This window comes from Gossypium arboreum, chromosome 1 (genome assembly GCF_025698485.1).
Source record: "Gossypium arboreum isolate Shixiya-1 chromosome 1, ASM2569848v2, whole genome shotgun sequence".
Taxonomy (NCBI): Eukaryota; Viridiplantae; Streptophyta; class Magnoliopsida; order Malvales; family Malvaceae; genus Gossypium; species Gossypium arboreum.
The window spans coordinates 11603247-11613005 of record NC_069070.1 but is presented as its reverse complement, the minus strand read 5'-3'; the positions used below and the strand labels follow the sequence as shown (position 1 = coordinate 11613005).

Below are 9759 nucleotides of genomic sequence, written 5' to 3'. Positions count from 1 at the left end.
CTTTACACCTTATCCAACTTATGTTGATACTTGAATTAAGTAATACAACCATAGAGAGCTCGCTAATTGAAAAGGAAGTCTTGCATATATTAAAAATTTAGATACCGCTTATCTTCCTTCTAAAAGTCTTTAAAACAGAGTTATTGATCTTTGGTTGCTTTGAACTTTTACTTCTAGCCAATTTAGGTATAGCTCCCTTTCAGGTAAACTCAGACTCACTTGGGATGAATTTACTTATTCTTTCTCTATGATATTCTCTAATTGATCCATGAGAAGATCACCCTTCTTCATAAATGTTATTCCAACCACTAGTATTTCGTCTGAATTCTTCCCTTCTATGCCACTCGTGTTGTGCTTGGATACTTTCTCGATTTGCTTGCCTTATAGCAGAAACCTCATCAATGAATTCCTCGTGTTCATCCTCCTCTCCTCTTAATTGAGATAAGAATTCATCTATTCTCCTCTTTTTGTCTATTTTCTTTATGTTACTTTCTTTCAGTATATTCATCATACTTTCTCTAATGACACCTGTTAATAAAATAAAAATAATTTACACTTTATATTATTATCAATTATATATAATCTTTATTGATAAATTTACAATAACATTTAAAAATAATAATAAAGTATCACATACCAATAACATTAGGGCATGGTGCAACATTGTTGGTTTTATGAGCAATGTGCTATTTAAATCGTGTTATTCCTCCTTTCACAACTTTACCACAAAGTTTACATACGACATTTCCTTTCATATTTGGCACTAGAGTTCCAAAGTGCCAACCTATATCATTACTTGGTGCACCCTCCAATCCTTTAGTCGGGAACTTTCACGTGGTGGCATGCTTTATTTTTATTTATAGATAAGAAACATAAAATTATATTTAGAAATATAAGCAATTCATTACTTATATTATCAACAATATAATACAAAAAAAGTAAACATCATTAACATGGAAAAATTAAATTTATTGCACAATCCATAATTTATTTATTTTTTAAAACAACAATACACCATAACCCATTATTACTTGGTTCCAAAGTTTTTGTATAAATTGTTTGTTTTGTTCCATCTTAATAAAATTTAAATCTAATTTGGATCAAATTTAAAATTCAAGTTTTTCATATTATACAAACTAAAGTCAATAGAGATTTATCTAATGTTAAATTGAAGTCATCTATCGATTTGATGAAGAAAAACACAATGAATTAATTTGTCTTGAATTTTAACTTTTATAATACAAGTCATAAGTGATGAAGGCTATAAATTTTTTCATTAATTTTGTGTGTAACCCTAAACAAACCCTAAGTAATGAAAGTTATGAAATTTTAAAATAATAATAATAAATAATAAATAATTATGATTATAAATTATAATTACAATATTAATTAAAAATAACATGTAAAGTAAAATTATAAATTTGATAAGTTTAAAGCTTTCATATTAAAAATATAATAATATCATTGTCATCAAAGTAATTTTCATTTTCAGAAGATCTCTTCAAACAATTCTAACTTATTAATCTCCAATTTTATAGTAATTGCTTTAGATGCTACTTGATTTCACCATAAACATTATAATTTTAAAACTTCAATTTCATTTGATTTGATTTTCATATAAAATTTTAATAAATATATATTTTTATATAAATCTTATTCTTGTATCATAACTACATTTTGAATGTTTTATAATTTAATATGAAGAAAAATAATTCATTTGGTTGACCTGTTGTCTCTATCAATTTCATAATCAATAACTTTATTTTATTTTCAATTAACTTCAATTGGTAAAATCTTATAAAATCTTAAGTTAATATATGGTAAAATTATAATATCTTCCTAGAAAATGTCAAAATTTCAATTTAATCATTTTGAGAACTATCAAGATACAAACTAATACAAAATCACATTTTAACTTTAATAAAATATATAACTTAATTTTAAATTGATATTTTAAGTTGTAGTGTAGGATGGTTTAAGGGGCTTTTAGAAGTTAATTGTTGGGTTGGATATAGAGAATGGGCAGCACACAAGAGACCAAACAAAGATTAAAATAGACACCAAATCTAACAAAAATAAAATATAAATCCACAAGCCCAAAAAAATATAAAAAAAAAAATCTTATAATATAAAAAAACAAATGGATTAGAAAAAAAATCAAGGCCATCAGCTCTCAAATCTCTCAACCGTCAATAATAAATTCAAAAGCAACAAAAACATTAGGAACCCCCACAATTTTTTCAAAACCCATTGGTCTCATTCAAACCATCTATCCTTCCAAAACCTTTCCCCTTCTCCCTAACTATTTCTCATCAGTCATCCCTAACCTAAAGGATATATTTGTAATTTAAGACTTGTTTGTTATCTATTCACTAATCTATCAACTGCTTCTCGGGCATGTTACAAGTTACAACAATATTTGCATTTTATAGCAAAAAAAGCAAGAACCAATACAAAAAATTTCAGGTACTTTACTTACTTGAAAATTATGAATCTCTGAATGTGCAAGTGATCAGGCTTTGCTTCTCGAGTTCAATGCTAGCTCTGCTGTGTTGTGATTTTGTTTCGTTTGGAGTTTAGAGTCTAAAGTCTAAACTGAAATATGTGAATTTCCTATTTTTCTATTGCTTTTGATTGCTTTTTTCTGTTGTATTTGGATTTCTTTTACTTTTTTTGATTGAAAACTATCTGATTTTGCAGGTAAGGAATATATTCCCTTTTGTCTCTATCGATTTTTTTTTAGAGAAGTTGGATTTTTTTTTAATTTTACTATAACTGAAAATAACAGGAATAGCGGCCCGTTATTGCCGCAATTGGCCTTTACCCGTTAAATTGCGGCCACAATCCACCGCTATTGGTGTGACTCTGCTTCACACAACTATTTTTAGCAGTAACGGTTTCAGACGGCGCTGCTACTACTATATAGTGGCCGCAGTATCGGACTGCTATTTACATCCCTGGGCATCACCTCAATGTATCCAAAAGTCCATTATCACCCAAAGGAATACTTAGAATGTGCTTTGCTTCATGCAAACTAAAGGGAGCCATTATTACATCTTTTTTCATGACCCAGTCTGTGAATTAATTAAATCAGCTACCATCACAATTTCATTTACCCGAGGAGATTGAATAATATATGGTTTATTATCAGGCAACCAAGCTACGTCCTAGACTAGAATGGACGTGCCATCCCCAACAATCCAACTGTAGGCCCTTAATAGGAGCCCTTTTGTTGCCCAAGTGCTCCTCCAAATATTTGAAGGTTGATTTCTTAACTCTGATCCCATAAAATCACTATGAGCATAATATTAGCTTGCAAAACACTCGCTACTAGAGAAGTAGGATTACAAGCTAGCCTCCAACCCTACTTAGCAAGAATAGCGACGCTAAATTTCAATAGTTGTCTAAATCTCATCCCACTACCTTCCTTAAGTTCGCATAACTTTTCCTATGCACACCAATTAACTGTCATTCCACTCTATCATACACCTTGCTCATATCCAGTTTGAGTGCAAAAGACCCACTCCTACCCCCAGTCCGCTTTTTGAATGAATGTAACAATTCAAAAGTTACAATTACATTATCCGTTATTAATCTCTTAGGTACAAATGCACTGTGCACCTCATCTATACAATGTGCCATTATTATTTGCAATCTATGCACAATAGCCTTGGTAACAATTTTAAGCAACACATTACAAAGGCTTATAAGTCTAATTTGTGTCATATTTACCAGAGTATTCTACTTCGAGATAAGTACAATGTTGGTATAATTTATTTCCGACATAGATATCTCATTATTCAAAACTTCCAAGCAATAAAAACTTACATCGGGGCCAAAAATATGCCAAAAATGTTGATAAAATAGAGCTGGCATGCTATCATCCCCCGGTGCCTTTGTAGGATGCATACCTCGCACTTTCGCCCCAATTTCCTCTTCTATAAAACTCGAACCCAAAAAGTCATTCATGCCATTATTAACATGAAGCGAAATTCTCGTAATTAACATTATATTTTCTCTTATTCCCCTCGACGTGAACAAACCAGTAAAATAATGGCATGCAATCCGCTCAATCTCTTCCTCCCCCGTTATGACTTGACCATTCTCATCCTCCAATTAATGAGGGCCTCGAATCTTCCTACGATGAGAAGCCAGCCTATGGAAAAAACTTGTATTACGATCCTCATTTTCAACCAATTGGCCCTTGTACGTTGCTCCCAATACCTCTCCCCTTTGTCAATTTCTATGTTTAGATGCGTCTTCGTTATGACCTACTCTTTCAAAACATCATCATTCAGATCCATTCCATTTAATTTATCTAACCTATGTCGCAAGCTTTCCATGGTCATACGTGACATCCTCCGAACCCCTTTAGCCCATTTCATCAAATTCCTTCCAACAAATTGAATCCTATATGGCACCGAACCAATCGAATTGACCTATAGCCGATGAACCTCTTCTTCACACGAATCCTCTAGCAACCAGACAACCTTAAACCATAAAGTATGTGACCTTTGCTCTTGTCTATCAATCCAACCAGAGGTATTTAGTAGAAGTGGATAGTGATTCGACTCCAAATGAACATAATGCTTAAGGCAATAATTCAGGAAAAAGGTCATTCCATCTTAGATTTGAAACCCCTTATCAAGTCTTTCTCGAATATTGTTATGAGATAATCTTTCTCGTTTCCATGTAAACCATTGCCCCTCATAAACTACATTCACCAACTCACAATCATCAAGGGCCGATCGGAAAGCATCCATACACCTTTCATCCCTTAATCGTCCTCCTTATTTTTCATGAGCAAAGGATCTTGTTAAAGTCTGCCATAACCAGCCAGGAATCCACAGCATAAAGATCTCTTAGCAGGTCCCACAAATGATGTCTCATATTTTTCACCAGATGCCCACAAAACCCAGTAAATCTCTACCTAACTCCCTCAAGATGATCCACTACATTTACATCAAATGATTCGTTGAAAAGCTTCGTAACTCCATAATAACCCCTTGTTTCCAACTTAACAATAATCTACCCTTTGTACCATCATTACAGACATTAATTCCCTCTAATGAGCCCCTAACTCCTCATAACTTTCTCCATCCTCGAACCATGTACTTAATTTCTATAAAGGAAGCCACATCAGGATTAGTCTTCTTTTTCCCTATTTGGTTCAACATTTTCCACCCCACCAAAATCAAAATCCAATTCCCCCCTCCCCCCAAATTTAGCCAAAGATTAGCCCCCTTCTGATGCAAAAGTTTTGAATTTCAAAATAAACCCTGTTATTCCTTTCGTCACCTTCTTTCCTTTTTTCCAATGATCTCCTCAACTCACTTAGTCCTAGCCCTTCCCCTTTCTCTCGCAACTATGGGCTTGAAGCCACCATTGCCCTTCTAGGAATTGCTTTGATAGAAAGATCCCTTTCGAACTCTAATTCCTTCTTCCTATGAACAATCCTAGCTGGACACGACCTTTCTGAATGTCCTAGTTTACCATGAAAAACAAAATATCGATAATTTTTTGTATTGAAAGTGCACATAGATACAACCTTTATCGCCTAAAAGAAGTTTATTTTTCTTCGTCAAGGGATTTTTTACATCAAGATGCATACGAATCCTCATATAACCCCCATTCTTTTATTCAACAACTTGGCATAATACTTTAAAAATTGACCTAGAAAATCCCCAAACTGTCTAGCCATCGTTTCAGACATCAATCCCACTGAAAGATCGTGAACCTAGACCCAAAAGTTAGACCAAAACAACGACACAACCATGGGATCTTCCCTTTCCCTTAATCTATGAAATAGAAACAAATAATTGTTAAATGTCCAAGGGCTTCCTTCTAAAAACCGATCCAGATCAATATTGCAACAAAATTGGAAAGAAAATGTTTCTCCCTCAGATCTATAATCGTACCCCCAGTGTGGATGCCATTAATTTGCTAACGTTGTACACATATCCTGGAATTGCACCACACTAGCCGTCAAAAAACAACCCACCAGACACAGCCATTGATTCCTCCTCTCAATCCACTTGCCACACCACTTCTTCCCCACTCTTAAGTGACAGCATCGCCAAATCTTCCTTCATCTCCCAACCGCTGTTGTCAGGACTACCCAGACATAACTGCAGACACAAAACCTAATTTGTTTCAAAACGTGCTATAAGAAGCAGACGCAAGACGTACTTTTAGAAGCAGACTAAAAATTTATTTATTTTCTTATAATTTTTAAAACTACCATATTCTTTTATTTCCATCTTAATTTTTTATTACTTGGTATACATGTATAAATCATATCTATGTTACTTTCTAAGATACTTATCTAGAATAATAATTAATAATGGTTCAAAAAATTTAAGTTTTATGTAGTTTTAATATATATTTATTTTATTTTTATTCAATTTCTTATCTATTTATTATTTTAAATATACCTATTTTGTTATGAATATCTTATTAAGTGAATGTTCATCAAGATCAATATAAGTTTTGATGTACTTTAAATTCTAATAGTGATTAGAAGTAGATCTCTACTTCATTTATACTTCTTATACCTATAGATAGAGAGATTTTGGAGAAGTATTGTAAATATTCTGAATGATCAATAAAATACGTTCTCTTTTTGCTCTCACATTCTCTTTGTTCTTTATTCTCTGTCTTTTATTTTATAACATGTTATCAACACGATTCTCTTTTAATTATTTTTCTAGATAAGTCACAAAAATATATCAAAATTTGCTATTGTCGATTGCCTCCTAGAGTTACTGCTATTTCAATTAAGGCCTATGCACTATGGGTAATCATTAGAACCTTTAACCACTCAATGCTCCTAATAATAATCAAGGTGATGACGATGATGTTAAAGATCTTCAAGTGTATTTTACTATGATTTATTTATATCATATTTATTATAATTGGAGACTGATCATGACAACATGAATAGATAGATTTTGATTTGCAATCCACGGATGTCTACAATGGTGATTATGAAATAAAGAATCTATAGGGACGATTATAAGTTTGTCCTAGTAAATCTATTGCATTCCTTGAAGGGAATGCAAGCACAAAATAAAATAAAAACCAATATTATTTCAACATTTGGTAGTACAAAATTAGTCAAAAGCTCCAGAAGAGCTAATATATTAATATCTTGTGATGGTTGATCCATTAGTTTTAAAAAATATTCATAATGAATCTCATATTGAGATTGTGAATGAGGAAATGATAATTAAAAGAGGATTGAATTATTGATTACTCTTGATATTAAATTGAATTGACTATGACTAAATTTGTGATCTTCTTTTGTCATTATCCCCATTAAGGGATTGAAATCAAAATATTAGACTGTGAAATATCTACTTATGAGTAATAGAATATGATAATTCTGTCTAAATTTTGTTATGGTTGGATGCACTTGAAGTTGCAAGTTTTTTTTTTAACTGTGAGTATAACTTTATACTATTCAAAATAAGTTTTCAATTAAAATTACGTGAAAAAATAGTACTAATGAGAACTTGCGAGAGAAAACTTATGTATGAAAAGTCATTGGTTATGTACCTGTTGTACACCTAGAAAATAAGATTCACTCTTAAAGTTTACTATTAATATATTTGAATTGAATTCAAAGTCAACTACTAGAGTTTAATTTGCTTACTTCTTGATAAAATTGTCAAAACTCAATGTAGAAAAAAAAAGATTTTGGCATATTTCCTGAAGTGAATATTGCATATAATTGTTTGGAAATTATATTTATTTTGTTGACTTAGTGACATTATAGACTTCACATTGATTTAGCTATTTTCAATAGTAAATGTCACAATAGTACTTATATGTGGATACAAAGTAGAAGGAATGACAATAGGATTATTAATTTGTCACAATTTATATTGACATTATTAGTACAATTGAAATGCATGTTAAAGTAAATCAGAAGTTTACTGATGCAACTACATTTACGACTTAGCGTGACCAGTTAGATCATCCTAGATCATATATGATGCGAAAATTAATAGAGAATCCATATAGACATTTATTAGAGACCTAGAAGATTTTTTAATTTAAAGAATTCTCATTTGTTGCTTATTCTCAATGAAAATTGCTTATTAGAAACTCACTAGCTAAAGTTGAGATTTAATATCTTGCATTTTTTAAATGAATATAGGTCCATTCATCCACCATGTGGATGTGTAACGCTCCGATTTTTGGGGCCTAGAAGAGTTGGGCTTTGAGTCTGGGATTCGGATAGAAGGAAACCTGAATAATTAAGAAGTTTTAAATATTACCGTTTAAGAAAAAAATTTGAATTACTACTAGAAAATTTTTACTATATTTATTATTACGGATATTTTAAATATTTATGAAATTTTAATTAGTATTATGAGATAAAATTATTATTAGAAAAATATTACTGTATGTATGTTTGAAAATTTTTATGAAAATTTTTATTATTTGCTGTATTATTGGTATTTGAAATTTTTATTATTAGATATGTTTATGAAATTATTATTATTATTATTATTAGTAATTAAATATGTAACGAAGGGGTATAATGTGGGGAAAGGTCCGGGGCTCGGCCCATAGCTTTAGCAAAATTCTTGAATCTTGCCTCTTAAGGGAATCTGGGCAGTAGGCTTCATTAATAAATTAGGGCTGAGTTTTAGCACAAGCAGGCATCTGGCCCAGTGGCTAAGGATGCTAGGAGGACGCTAGGGAGGTGCCTGGGTTCAAGGTGCGGCGTGCGCAATTTGGGTTTTTTTATATGCAGATCGCGGCTAGAATAAGGGTTAAGAGGAGTTGCGAGTATAACTTAATCAAAAAGAGCTTATAGCGCAATGGCAGTAGGGTGCTAGGAGTTCCACAAGGGTACGTGTTCGAGTCTAAGCTCAGGTATGTCTTAATTTTATATTTTTAAAATGAGCGGGACTTTAGCAGGTAACCTTTAAGATAAAATGTGACGGTATATTGTTGAAAGCAAATGCGCGTCCCAGTGGCCAGCAGCGTGCTGGGCAACCTGGAGGTCCCAGGTTCGAGCAGCGTTACGCGCAAGAGGGTGCTTCTTTTTGTTGTACGAGCGTGGGAAGGACCGTACGGGATTGAAACTCTACCAGCAACAGGAGTCGGCTGAGCGGTGGACTGCTGCTAAGCAGTGGAGAGTTTGAATTAAATCCAAACTTTGAATTTGGCCAGGAATTAGGGAGCTAAGGAAGGAATTAAAATTGGAAAAATACTTTATTTTATTCTAATCTTATCTTATTTCTTTTGCTCATATTCTTTTCTATTTTTCCCAAAAGCTGAACAATTCTTTCCTTTTCTATTTTCTTTCCTCGAAGCCAAATTCTTTTTAAAACAACTTTTTCTTCTCAAATATTGGTTGTCGATTACTCCTTTGGTTGAAACCATATCTCCTTTCCTTTTAATCTTTCAAAAGACTGAACCTCTAATCTTACATCTCTTCCTCAACTAATTGTCTCTTCGATGGTGAACTTATCGTCACCTATTTTTTCTTTTAGATCGCTATAGTCATATTCTAGGATAGATCCAAAAGCCAAAAAGCCTCATATTTTAGTGATTCGGGAATTAATATCTAGTTCTATTCCCTACTCGCATTCTAAGATTGGATTCACTGTGGATCTGAGATTGGGGAAGTGTTTGAAACGCTCTTGACAAGTACATCATTGGTGGTAAGTACTCGGAATCTTATTTCCATTCTTTATTTTGGGATTTAAAGAAAAGCCGAAAACCCTTATATGCAAAGGGTGC

At 32.4% G+C, this 9759-nt stretch overlaps 1 long non-coding RNA gene across 1 annotated transcript; it reads right to left on the bottom strand.

Moving 5' to 3' along the window:
* Positions 1-556: 556 nt before the first annotated feature.
* Positions 557-2982, bottom strand: LOC128293083 (uncharacterized). Its single transcript, XR_008283131.1, has 2 exons — positions 2480-2982; positions 557-845 (listed from the first exon to the last, which is right to left on the bottom strand). It is a non-coding gene; the product is annotated as an uncharacterized LOC128293083 (long non-coding RNA).
* Positions 2983-9759: the final 6777 nt, after the last annotated feature.